This window comes from Anser brachyrhynchus (assembly GCF_964034855.1).
Source record: "Anser brachyrhynchus genome assembly, chromosome: 4".
Lineage (NCBI taxonomy): Eukaryota > Metazoa > Chordata > Aves > Anseriformes > Anatidae > Anser > Anser brachyrhynchus.
Window position 1 is genome coordinate 24,021,689 of NC_137698.1, and position 13,250 is coordinate 24,034,938.

The window sequence follows — 13,250 nt, forward strand, 5'->3', positions numbered from 1 at the left end:
GGAATAGTGAGTCTTCTGCCGGAAGATTTCTTCCAAAATTGGAGGATGGACAAAGCTGCAGGCAACAGAGGCTCTCACAGCTAGCTTACAAACTGATGTGTGGAGGCCAGAAGCCCCTAACCTTGACATATGGTGAGTAGAATGAAACAGGTGTTAACAAAAAAGGTCCATGCTAAGAAATCAGAGTAAGAACTGGAGCACATAGGGTCCAGGAGCACAATAATTTCTCCAAAATCTGCCAGGAAAATGGAAAATTCCATTAAGAATTGGGCACCATGGTTATTTTCTTGGTTAATGTGAAAAGGGCCCTGTAACAAACAAACTGACTAAAGACAACTGTCTGCATTCTGAAAAAGGTGCAAGAACTGAAATGGACTGTGCTGCTAAAAACAAAAGATGATGTACATATAGGATGAAAAAAACACATCATCTGCTCATTGGAATTCTTCATATTAACACTGGACAGCACTTCGGAACTACCATGTCATTCAAGGGGAAACGATGGGGGAAAAAACAAAACAAAACAAACCATTAATTAATGTCAAATTGCTACATCAGTTACCAAGATACTCAAGCCAGTGATACTTAAAGAACACACAAACACAAAGGTAGATGGATGAAATGTGCTCCTTACTTCTGAGGAACTCTACTAAGGAACTGTATAGATCAAGATTTTTTATTTTTTTAATGAATGTACAGTTTCAAATAACATCAGGGAAAATTATATCTGTGACTGTCTGGAATGTAACTGTTTTGAGTTCCCTTAAGAACGCTATTCAATGGAGTGGCAGGAAATTGAAAACACTGAGGGAGAAATTAAGGAAAAAAAAATGGAAGGTATAGGGAAGATCCCAATCTAATATGAAATAAAAGAACGCTGCTGATTCTCAGTTCATGGGAAATTTTTCAAACTGACTATTTTAAGCAGGGATTAAAACAGGATATGCATTCAATTAGAAATCACAGCTGTTTGGATGTAATTTTTATCAATGTAGAATAAATTAATCATTTCCTTATGTATAGATTTGTTTATGTTGCCTGAAAAAAAAATAAAATAAAATAAACAAAAATTCAGAAAAAAAAAACAACACATATTTATCTGTCATAGACTGTTGTTATTTCCTGTAGTAAGGAAATGCCATGGCTAGATGGGTGACTGCACATACCAAATCTGCTCTTGAAAAAAATGCTTCAAATTGGAAAAGGAATGATTTGTCACCTAAATATAGGTTTGGACACATTTCCACTTGGCCCAACCAATCCCAGCCCTGTATTTTGCTGGAAATAACAAAATATAAAGCAACTTTTAAAAGAGGATATCAAACAGGTATTTAGTACTATTCAATTGTAGAAAAATAACATTGAAACAACTGTAATTACTTCAATATTTTCCTCAAAAGAACACTGAAAACAAAAAATCCTTCTCCTTTAACAGCTGACTGGGTATTTACAGGTGTATAAGGAGACAGATGTGTCAAAATATATCTAATAACATTTGCGTTCTCAGGAACTGCCATCACCTCATGAAAACAACATTCCTACAACACGTCCCTAAAAATGTTTTCATTTCAAGACATCAACATGTTGTTATGTGAAGTTATCATTCCAGATGAACACAAATTACAGAAGAATAAGTGTGCAGAACTGAATGATAGGAAGAGGCAAGAGACACTGAGTTGACCGTTTTGCCCTAACATGATTTTTGAATGGGCAGCAATTCCTGCAAATGTATTATCCTATTTTTGTATACAAGGCCAAAAAATGTCAGGCAGCATTTAGGAAGGAATAGATCACCTATGTACTCAATAATATTCTTGCACTTTACAATACCATACATCACTAGTCTAGACTTGATTTCTTTATTTTAGCTTTCTTCTCTGTACTGCTAACCTTCATAGAGTGCCAGTACCAAAATTCTCACGCCTTTTAGATAGGAAATATCTCTGAACATTTTGGGGCAGCCTCAAATTTTGTCTTAGAAGAGCTAGGACAACAAATCACATCTGTGCATTAAAACTTTGCCTGGGTACTCATGACATTTTCCTTCCTTGCATCAAATCAATCCTGCACCTACTTGCAGGGGAACAAGAATCACCCAAAGATGAATTCAGTGGTCACCCAACAGAAACAGTAACAAGCTTAATTCTGGGTGCTTGCTGAAACTGCAGCTAACCACCACTGCTGAGAGAAGGTAGAGAAGGGTACAGATGATGTGGTATGATCCTTTCATGCCACTCATCTGTGGTTATGTTATGAATAGAGTGTGCAAGTTATTTTTCAGAATTTCAAGACACGGCTAGTGTTTTAACATTAGTTTGGCCATGGCCATGGTGACCCGTGAAGTAATGGAATGACTCTCCTTAGGACCATAAAAAGCAAGCCTACAGCCACTCTTCTTAGGATCATTTAAAAAAAAAAAACAACTTATAATCACTTTTTTTTTTTTTTGAAATGTGTGCCCATGCCTCTTGCTAGAGGAACAGCTGGACATGACATGACTCTAGAATGCTGCAAAACTGTCCTGTATCATGGAAATTTAACCTGGAAAAGCCTATCCAGTATATTTCTTACTGTTTTACAATGTTTGCGTGACATAGTAATGACTGACTAATATGTATACCAATTTATTTCCTGATACTGAAAGCCTACTGTTTATCATCCAACACACTTAGGACTACATGTTGTTAAGTGAGTGCTGACAACACAAATGCAGTGAATTAAAGCTCAAGGATGGCACTTTCAGTGACTCATTCCTCTCTGCGTAGTGAAAAGCATTTTTTTTCCAAGCTAGAGATGTATTAGGCATTATTGGAAGTCATGATTTTCCCCCTCTTTCTCTGTCAATGGAGTAGGCAAATTACTCTTTCACTCTGCCTGAGTCACAGGACTTGCAAATTTTCAGAGCATTTAGATGCTGTGAATGCAGTTAAGAAGGCTGGTAGCATGTGGGAGCCACTCCTAAGGTTATGAGAGTGGTTATAGGTGAGCCTTTAGAGCAAACAAATGGAGCACAAGCCAAACATAGAAAGGCTCTACTCTGTGTGTGCCACAGTGGTTTGGGGATATTTGACACGTCCATGGGGAGTCTGCCTTTGACACACTGTGGTACAGCTCCTTCACCGGGGCTTCCTTCAGCATGACAAATTAGTGTAAGAGTAAATTCTGTGCTTTAAACCTGTCTATAAAAGAGACATAGCAGTCTTCCTTTCTACTACCTTCTATTTATCATTTCTACTGAGATTAAAACTGCTCTGAAGTGAAGATTATCTTCTATTATACTCAGAAACATAGCAAAATGGGATCTTGATCTCAAACTAAGTCCCAAGATACTATTGTAATGTGAACAATTGCAATGCCAAGAGCACACTATTTTCTCTCTCTTTCTCTCTCTTTTTTTTTTTTTTTTCCTAGTGTTGGGCATCCATTACTCACTATGTTTCAGAGGAAACAAGGAGGAGTAAAATCTAGTTCTCTGGATGGGAAGAAATATCAAATATAAAGCAATATAAATCCCTTGAGGAGAAATGGAAATGTATTGTGTTGATTTAGTTTGGTAATTTTATTTACTGTTCAGTTGAAAATGAAAAAGAAGAAAAAAAAAAAGGCAAATCTGTTGAGCATTGTGTCAGTGCCATGGAGCTTGATGAAGGAATTGCAAATCTCATATGACCACATCGTAAATCTCACTGTACAAATCTCTGTTTTCTTCAGTCCAAGGATTTGAGGAGCACTTTGCAGAAAGTACTTTAATGACCTGAGGGAAGGACTCCTTGGATGCATTCTATGCTTGTTATGTGTTTCATTAGATTTATTGTGAGTCTGAGCTTTGGAGATCTTTAAGGATTTTATAATATTCCCATGAAGAAAGACTAAGTTATCTGATTTCCTCTACTACCGACTTCAGGATATATGAGCTTTACAGCCCATATCACTTTTGCAAGTATGAAGCTATTTCTTTACAGATATTTTGATTTAGGACAGAAAACAGATGGACACTGTGTCTGCACCAATTCTGTCTTCCAGGCAATCTTCAAGGATAACCCTATGTTCAGTAAATTATGATTCTAACATGAAAGTTATGCGTGTCTCTAACTTTAATTACAGATACATTTGAGTAGTCCTTGGAAGTAATTTTTTTTTAAAAAAAAAAAAACATTTGCAGATTTGAGACCCAGATTTAAAAAGCTTTACACTCATAGATAAAGCTGGCTGAAAAAATGATTTTTTTTTTCTTCATCTTCTTATAATTCTTATTAACTATCTAAGTATTCTTATATTTTTTAATCCTGGGTATGAAAAAAAAATAAAATCATATTCTTTCTGGAAAACTAGGAACACTATAATTCAAAACAAAACAAAACAGTGACAGTCCTGTCACCATTCACCTGGTTCGCAATTCAGCTGAACGTAAGCAACAGAGTTGAGAAGGAAAACTTCAGAGCTCACTAGGATTGTCTGTCTCCCATTTCTTGGAAGCAGGTTTCAGGATCTGATAAGTAGTGTCAAAAAATGCCTTTTAACACATCTCTCAGCTGTGACATGTCTCTAATTTAATTGCCTAACAGAGTTCAACAGGACTGGCAGGTTCAGAAGTACTCTGATCTCAGGAATCAGGATAAGAAGTACTCTAGCACACAAGTAGCTGAGTTAAAATGTGCAGGGAGGTGGCTTAGGATTCTGACGACAGCGCAAGTTACGTGTGAGTGTATCCCAGAGCAAAGAAGTTTGAGCAGTCACCTTGGAGGAGGGAGACTGCAGTACTGTGTGCCAGAAAATAAATATTTTGAGGAATGGAAGAATGAAGAACAGACTTAGTTGACATTGTCTATAGCAAGACTGTGGCACAAGTTTCAAACATGGTCCATTATTAACACAAGGCAGAAAGATGTTTGTGAGAGAGATGGTGTGAAACTACCCAGCAGTTTGGTGGTTTCAAATGAGACAAGCCACATTTCCCATCCAAGCAGGAACATGATTTTGTGTCTCTTACACTAGGGCTTTAACATCACTCAACATTTAATACAAAGCCTATTTATCTGGTTATACGTAGGCACAGATACTGAATGATAGAAGGAAGTTCATAGTTCTAAGGAATAGCTGGCATTTAATCAGCATGGAGAACCCTCTGTTTTACTTTGCATTTCACAGACATTGATCTGTCTTTTGAGGCTCCCATTCTAAATCTAATACAGTTTCCCATGCACTTTATGCACAACATGTGGCTGCACTCACATCACGTGGAGATGCCCATTCCAGTGCCTCTGATCTTCAATAATATGCAATCAGGTGAAACTGGCAGGCCTTGCAGCTAGAGAGCCTTCCTACTGGTTATTTTTGGAAGTCAATCACCCTTGTTTCCAACATAACTGAATTTTTATTTTAAAAATATATTTTTTATCTTAATCAGTTATGCTCTAAAGAGAAAATGCATATTTGTTTATACACAGTATACTGTGTGCAGCACTCATTATCCAGTCACACAAGCAATAAGTGCAGCATGCGTAGACATAGTCAAACATACAAGTCTTAATAGCATTGGTATTAGTTACATAGAGAAAGGCATGTTAACTCATACAGCATATGAAACCTGGGGTTTTATCTATGAGATTTTTAGACCTAAAGGCACAAAAATAACTGTACTGCAACATCTTATAATGCAGGGTTCTGCTTTGGATTTTTGTTGCAACTAATGTGTTTACTGAACTATAGTTAAAGGATTACTGCATCCCATGCAAAGAGAGAAAGGCACTGCTTCCTCTGGGGAGTATTTTTCATCAATTATGTCAGAGAAGAGGGAGAACAAGTATCAGCTAGGTCATGTTCCTTGCTCTAACAAAGCAGATGCAACTCTGGTATATGCACTGAGTAGAAAATTAGTATGAGGTAATGCTATCATAAATAATTGCTTAAAGCACCTCGGTATTATGAAGGTTGAAATTTCAAAAAAGGAGAAAGGCCTGTAAATGTAAAAGCATGGTGAAGGATAGCTTTTAAAGTAATTGAGGATTTTTCATTGGATGGTAGCTTTCTACAGTACATTATTTAAAATCCAAGTGTGGAGTACCCTCTAGCTGATATCTGAAGATCAAAGCTGCTATTAGATTTTTTTTAAACTGCTGTAAAAGTTCAACTATTATAAAAGAAATTAAAGGAACTAATGGAACAAATAACATAAAGTAGTCTTCCATCCAACATAGCAGATCAGTATAACTTGTGAAAGGGTGTTTATTACAAAAGGCCCCAAAGCTTTTAAATGCATTTTTGGTCTGAAAATTGAATTTCAGGTAGCACAGTTGAAAAATCAAACATTGACTTTAATGAGTGCCATTAAAGATTCGCCATTGTTATTGTCAGGATTTATTCTCTATTCTCTCTGGAAACTAAATTTGAAGCTGAAATGCAAAGGAAACAAGCTACTGCACTCTGGACAAGATTTCTTTGATCACAGAGGCAAACACAAAATGGCTTATTAATGATTGCAGCTCAGTGCTCTGCCTGACCCCAGGGAGAGCAGCTTTCTTATAATAAGGCACAATTACATTATATAGTTTAACCCTTGAAGGGAAAGCAATTTTTGGGTCTGTAACCTACCATAATCTTACTACAGGCCACAGAAGCCATTCAACAACAGTCAAATATAAGGCACTGTAGGACCGAGTATATATATCGTGTAGGAGAGTGTAACAGTGGCTGGCTTTACATTCAGGCTGGAGAAAGATTGAACAGCATTACACATTAAGTAGTAAATTAATAAACAGCAAATATAATCTGACACATAACTCCTGGATGAGGTAAAAGAGCAAGCCACCTGTGAAATGCTGGTGTGTATGTTTCTGTAGTCTGAAATAAGGAGAAATACACCGGTACCTGATGAGACATGAATCATTTTATAGACTTCTCCACTCATTCTAGAGCTTACCATTCAGATTAATTGTATCAGCAGAAAACATACATTATATTAGCTCATAGGAAGTGAGTATTAGAAGCTCAAATTCTTAATCCAATTCTGAATAAGTCTGCAGTATACCTTTGTAAATAAGATTGTATTTATTTGTAAACAAAATGCTTTATCCCAAATTACATGTTCATGTTCCTTTACCACAGAGAATATGACACTCCCAGAAGACAAACCTTTGAAAATGATATATGAAAATGATACAACCACAAGGTAGTGAAAGGGAGACCAGTGCATCATGCATAGAACAAAGAGTAAGCATCCTTAAAGTTCTTTGATTTATTTTTTTTTTGTCCCTTGCTTTTATTTTTTTTTGAATTTTCTAGCTGTGCACTGTGACATTCCATATAAAAAGTACCAAAAAAAAAAAAGGAATAAACCTGAAGCTCACTGTATTTATAAACAGAACAAAATTTAGACCATGAAATGACTTTAGGAGAACAGGAAGAAAATGTTTAAACTTAACTAACACAATCACGGAATATGCAGTCCTTTCTTTTCTGCTGCAATACATTTTCTTTAACCTGATCACATGAGTCAAACTCCTATAAAGGGAATGTTTATGAATAAGAAATTCACTGTCTTCTGTACATATGCTATTACTCCAAGGCTTATGTGCTATGTTTCTCTAAAACCCTTAATCAGGATAAATGAAGGAAACATGGTAAAACAAAACAAAGCAAAACAAAAAAAGGCAATGAATTACTGATGGTGATATAGTAGTTTGGAAATTTGTGGGATCTTTGTTGAGGAGAGAGAACAATTGTTTGGGTTGCCTTTACGTGATTAAAAAAGGAGCCATTGTACAGGGGTTGGGGGGGTGGGGTGGTGAAGGCAGTCAGCAGAGTGCCAGAGTGCTAACCTCCCAGACTGGATGGGCACAAGGAGGAATAAGAAACTTGCAATTAGCTCAGATGTGAGATATTGATTACAAAATTAGCCAAGGCGCTAAGGGAAGAAAAGGGAATGATACTTATTAACTATTTATATGTCAGTGTTGGGAATAAGTAGCAAATAAGACTCAGAATTGCTCATTTATAAGTAACCATTTGTCTTAATTAGCATTAGAGAAACCAAGAAAATTAATGACTGGATTATTAAAATTGGTGGTTATAAACTATTGCAGAAGGTAGTATAACAAAGAACAAAGAGGCCTTCTTTGTCCAATGCAGTCCTTTTTTTCTTCTAAATCACTGATAGGTTGGATGCCATTAACTTTGAATCCTTATGGATCAATGTTCTATCTTGTGCCTCTTCTGGTTATAGCAGTAGTTGTCATCATTTACTCCCAGATTTAGGTCTATAGACCAAAAGGTTGTCTCTTGTCTGTATATATTAGTGAATACAGATAAAATATGAGTAGAGGTAGAGAAAAAAGCTCTATCACAGCCAGAAATGCAATTTAATGCACAACATATCACAGAAATCTCATGCTATTAACATACATATATTTTACTTACTGAACTAAATGCAGTAACTAGCTAGTTTCCATTTCCACAGAGGACCATGCGCTTATGATTTGATTATGGTTTTTATATGCAAACAGGAATTTTGAATTGATTTTTTAAAATAAATATCAAAATATAAGAAAAATAAAGTTATTAATCAATAGCTAATGACAATGGATAAACACAAAATGCTAGGAAACATCCATAATGAATAAAAAGAAGAAAATACCTATGGAAAAATCTCTGATTAGCACATCTAAGACTGAAAATAAAGTGGTTTTTTTTGTTTGTTTGTTTGTTTGTTTTTGTTTTTGCTTTTTCAAGCAAATTATGGAAAAAAGAATCCTAGCAATGATATTGCTCAGGAGCTAGATAAACATGTTGGTTATATCAGTGACAATGAAAAATAAAAGAAATATTCACTAAATATTTCTGTTCTGCATTTGGGAAAAAGGCTCAATACACATAAAACATCTGTATTATATGCTGATAACGACATACTTATAACCCAAAACCAAAGACAATATCTTACAATTTAGTATCACCAGTGGTACAGTTGTTCATGAATTAAGAAAGAAAGAAAGAAAATAGAAAGGGCTTCTAGGCCCATGCTGATGACTGTTCTTAAGAATTACTAAATTATTACTTGAATGTAAATTCTACATGATAAAGACTAATGTCTACCAAGATGTATTCTGAGTAGGAGTAAAACAGTTACAGATTTTTTAGTTTGTTGTGACAATACTTGGAATAGCATGCCCATTTCTGATATTTGTACTTCCCAGAGAAAGTTGAAAAATCTAAATATTCAAAGAAGAGACTTAAAATTAGTAAAAACATTGCAGACTATACCATACAGTGATAAATTCAAGGATCATGATGTATATGGTATTTTGAAAGAAGAGATTGTGTGACACTCATAGTCTGTAGGACTGAATATCTGTAGGAGTAATACATCATCTTGTTGCACTCACAATAAATGGTTGATAATATTTTTGAGAACTGAGTTGGAAGGACATGATTATGAATTTTAGGAAATAAAAATGAGCTTTTTGCACTCTTGTGAGGTTATAAATCTTAGTTTTCCAAAATGTTTAGACACTTATCTTAAGTCAAAAAAAGCTATGACTATTCAGTATTTTTGAAAATCAAACCAGAAGATGGCATAAATTTCAATTTATCTAATTCTTAATGGTAGTAGCAATAACAGGAGTACTGGTAAATATTTATTTTGTATGTAGCACTGAGGAAAGAGAGGTCTGGAACTTTAGGCAAATTAAGTTTTCCTTGTTGATGGTTATCTTTAGTGTTCAAGAAAATAGGATACAGTACATCCCTGGGCAGTAATCCGGATGGTATTAGAGATACTCTATTTCACAACTGGGTTATTCTCCTATCAGAAACTACCTGTAGACTCCAAATCCAGATAAACCCTCCAATGTAAAAGGCACAGAAAACATTCTGACAAATTGCACTGAGTTGCTGATTTTTGGGAATGCTGTCATCTGAGCTACTATTATTTCAAAACCGAAGAGCTCATAGCCTAATTTCAGTTATGCAAACTATTTGGTACTAGTTTCTCTTGTCTCTTTTTAAGAAGGAATGATATGTCCAGAATTTCCTATTTCAGCTATATTTGAAATAGTTGTTACTGACATAGGCTAAGGAAAGGCTCTCACCATGTTCATGTAATGTAAATATAGATGAAGCCATGTGAAGATGGAGTTCTGTCCCAGTAAGAGCATCTAGGCATATTTTTCTACCTTTATTGATTTGCAGCTCTGCTCAAAGTTGAACCAGATGAACCAGACTTCTGTTTTCTAATTCTATTTTTTTTTTCTCTCTCAGAGAGTTTAAGTTGTTGATTTTTTCTCCCAGATCTCAAAATCTTTAACCAAGAAGAATTTAGACTTCCCCATGCCTATTGATTTTCTGCAATAAATTTGAGGAAGGTCCAAAAGTTGCAGAGTGTTCATACAAATACTTCTCATACTTTTATACATAAAATACAGTAGTAAGGCAAAGTAAAAGTAACTTTGAATGCTGCATTGTACTATATGGTATTAGTGCCTCTACAATAAGTATCATGATAATGAAGGGAAAAGTAACCTACAACAGAGTGACATTAAAAGGGAGCAACAGACTCAGTTTGTATGTCTGGTAAACAGATAAAACAATACGCAGCATATAGACAGAGCAGCACTGTAAACCCTCGAGCAGGAACCCTGGCAGTCAAGTAATTAGTCCAATAAGAGAGACAAAGATGAGTGACCAAACCATTGGCAATTAGTGTTGTATTCATATAAATGCAATTATTGTATTTGGTTGTGACAAGACAAAATGGAGTATATATTTTGTAAACAGCCAGCTGAGACAAGATAGTTTATATATCTTTCTCTCCAGAACGGGAAGGGAATTAGGACTTTATATCCTGAGTCATCATATATAGACAAGTACTACTTTTTTCTTGTGAAAAGCAAAAGAGGAAAAGGTAAAAAGGGGACAGCAACAATCCTTTTTTGCTCTCTTTGAAGCAGCAAAATGCTCCTAGCAATTAGGCTGTATAAGTATCAAGGTTTCTTTCACACAGTCCTTGCATTTATTTACAAAATGGTTAGATGCAGAACCAATATTGTGTGACTAATTACACAACATAAATAATGAATTCTAGGCTCTACTAGCTACAGAAAACAGTCAGGCAAGCAACAATTTAACTTCTCCCTGATTCCATAATATACTTTTCATTGTGGTATCTCAGCTCTTGATTGAAAGAATCTGTAGGAAAAAAATAAAAAATAAAATGTTCTCTTAAACTTCAGAGCAGCCTAACTCAAAAATCTACATTCATTCACAGAATATTTGTAAAAAAGGGGAAAGGCTGAAATTTACCACCTCCCAATATATTATTTAAGTAGCCCTATCTAACATCAAGAGTCCTTGTTTCTCCTCAGCAGTCTCAGCATTTTTCAAAGTCATTAATTGTACAGAGAATCCAAGAACTGTGTACTATGTTTAGATGGTTTTCCCAGCCTTGGTTGCACGGATGAAGAGATTCTTGTCAATACACTATCAATGCTAGGGAAATGCCTAGTTTGATTTTGTATTAAGAACCAGTGCAATATTCCAGGATGTGCTGTAAGTCTTGGAAGAGAATTTTGTTCCCTCCTACCAGGTAAATGGTTTGTTGTAAACTTAAGTGTTGCTGTCATGCTTCAGTGATGTGCTAGGAATGAGTTTGTGAGAAATATGGAATAAGTGTTTCTACCAAGTATAAATAGAAAACAGGAATGCAGTTTCTTCAGAAATCCTTTTCTCTTATTGCTCACATTACTAAGCTGCTGAGCTAAACAGAAAGAAAAGGAATGCAACTGGTTCTCAGAAAAACAGTACAGAATCACAATGCAGCCTGTGCTAAGAAAACAATCACTATGGTATAATGCCATCATAAAACCTTTAAAAATAAATCGTATAACTTCTTGATTCTATTGCTGCTATCATATTTCAGTCTTCCATGCAGAAAGTTCTATTTCTGCAAAAATAATTTGCAGAAGGCAGTCACTGTGTTACTCAAGGTAACGATGGCTTATATTACTTCTATCCTCTACGGTAAATTCAGATTGAGTGCCTTACTGTCTGTTTTCACTGGTTGTATTATACATCCCCATGGAAAACAAAATAGAATTTGGCATGAAAGATGGGGAAAAGATTCAAAGCTGTGTTTTAAGGGTTTCAGATTCCAAAAGTTCAAGATCCACCACTGATGAGTCCATTATAGGCCAAGATGCTTGTGCACCCATTTTGTGTCTACACAGTTGCTAGCCATATTGATCTAACAGAACCATACTGATAGGCTTTATTTATTGAGGTGCTTGCTGGTAGAGTTCTCTCCCATATGAAATATTGCTGGGGGCTGAGAAGTCCACACAGCACAAAACAAGCAGAGGGTGTATTTCCTTACAATCACTGCATACTATGGGGACAAGAAAAGGCTGGTTTAGAGACAAAAAAATCTTTTAAAGCAGATCGTGCTACAATAGTAACCCATGAGAGTTAGCTAATACATTGAAATGTTTCTTACTAGATTCCATAGTGAAAACCAAGTCCTACTGATCATTATTTTACTTTACAGAAAATATATTATATTATATACAGAAACAGATCACAGTACAATTATTTTTAGAAGTACTTCCTCTTCTGCTGCTCTTCTTCAAGATACACTACTACATAAATCATTTAAGTCTATAAGTTACGGTTATGATAAACACATTTTATCAGTAGAAAGTTGGCCAATAAAAAGCAAATCTTGGTTAGAAGTGGATGTGGAAGTAAGGTCCATTCAGGAAGACTGTAATAAAGAGTAACAATCCTTTGATTTAAATAACTGAGTGTCACTAGTGGCTTGCCAGTCAAATCTGGAATTATTCAAACTGCCCCTGTCAGGGCCATTTTCAGTAATTTGAACAACAAATTAACCGTATCTTTCTTTTATTTATATCAAGATAGCAGCTAGCATTTCCATTTGGACTAACTGCATGTCTGGGAAAGTGTTCTGCAGTCTTTAAAATGCCAGCATGCCTTTTCATACAGTCAGCATATTAAAAACATTTTCTTTTTATCTTTCAGAGAGAGGAAATATGTTTAGAGAATTTAACCTTAAATGAACAAACCTTGGAAGTGGAGTTTAGTTCTCTTTAAAACTTATATTCCTTATATTCTTTAGATTCTTTTGATTGCTTCTAAGGAAATGGTATTATTTTATAAAATATATGGAAAAGAAGGAAGAGTAAAAACTTTATAAACAAAATGCAGTTTCAGGCTTTAAATGTTATAGTTTGATGTTTACTTTA